This window comes from Stegastes partitus, unplaced genomic scaffold (genome assembly GCF_000690725.1).
Source record: "Stegastes partitus isolate 25-593 unplaced genomic scaffold, Stegastes_partitus-1.0.2 Scaffold1044, whole genome shotgun sequence".
Lineage (NCBI taxonomy): Eukaryota > Metazoa > Chordata > Actinopteri > Pomacentridae > Stegastes > Stegastes partitus.
The window spans coordinates 112,738-114,305 of NW_007578775.1; positions in this window are offsets into that span (position 1 = coordinate 112,738).

Sequence of the window (1,568 nt, forward strand, 5' to 3'; positions counted from 1 at the left end):
CTGAACGTTGGGGAGGGAACACATGAACTAATCGGACCGGCCTCGTCCCCGGAGACATTCAGCCGTTTAACATCCTGCGTTCTGGTGGATGTTAACGCTTCAGTCTGTAGCTTCTCTGCAGCGGTTTGTGGTGGAAATGACTTTATGTGAAGCAACACACTGAAGTTGAACAGAAATCGATGCAGTGAGACCTCCTGTGCTGCAGAAACGTCTTCAGGTTGACAGACGTCGGCTTTAACAGAATGAAAATGCTAAAATCTATTGTTTTTGTTTTTAATTCCCTGCAGAGTTTTCTCACAGTTCATTACGTGGACGTTAATCAGACCTCTGGCGGTCACGTGAGAGCGTTTGTGATGCTGAACGTCGATATTTTTAATCAACGCTTGTGTAACCATCAGCTGCACTTTGCACACAATCTCTGCATCAATCGAGTTTTTAAAATTGTGACCGAACAAGAAGCACACAGGAGGCGTTCTCCATCTGTTCGCTTCTCTCCTGCTCCCTGTGCTCACAAACACTGTGTTTTAATTCCCAGTAAAGCTGCTCTTAGCTACATATTTTTCTATTTATAGTGTGAAGCAACGACTGAATCGTGACTAATTAAGACTTCAAGTTAACCAGCAGTCAGTTCTGCATCACTGGAATCCAGATTTTTATTTTTATTATAATCTTTAAGAGGATGAAAAATGAGCCGAACCCTCCAAATAAATCTGTTGTCTTTAATTCCCCAACATAATGATGCAGGAGCTCGTTGTTCAAACGGTTTATTATGACCTGCAGCTGTCTGTAGTGACGTAGCAACCAATATTTTTAATTAACGCAGGTTTTTTTTAAAACACTGAAACATCTGATTTCCTGGTACGGTTCTGTGTAAACCATGGATGTACTGACTGGACTGGAGTCTTGTCATTTCATTTTTATTCCTTTCATCTGTTTCTGTTACATTTCATTTGTGTTAAAAGTTCATTAATGATTGATAAAATTAGCATCCTGAGTCTTTCCAGAACAGCACTGACTCGTTGCAACCCTGAAGACTGACCTTCTTCCTCCTTTATGAAGCCAGACTAACTCATGAATCCTCAGTTCTAGTCGTGTGAATGTAAACTCTCCACTTCGTCTAACTGACGGCTGCTGCTCTCTGCGTTTCCATAGATACGCAGCATGCCTCGCGAGGATGCTGCTGCTGCTGCTATATACGGTGCGTCATGCATATTCATCGTGAATTTTAAAAAAATAGCCTCCGTGCAGGATCTGTGAAGCAGACGACACGCTGCGATGCAATATTCATCGGCTGAAAGCGACGCGTAACCGTGAAGATGAGCTGACGGACTGCACGGCACCACGGTTTGACCCGCAGAGGTTCTCAGGGGGCGGACTGGCTCTAAGTTAAGTTAGACAGGCAACAGATGAGGAGTCGAGTGTTTTCATGTTAAGTTTAAGGAAAGTTAGTGGTTCAGTAAGAAGTCGGCATGTTGGAGAAACATTATGAAGTTGTTCCTTTCAGTTTTTCCTCCTTATTTAAAAGGAATTTCTGTGCACTATAATTTGCATAACTATGAATGCTGAAG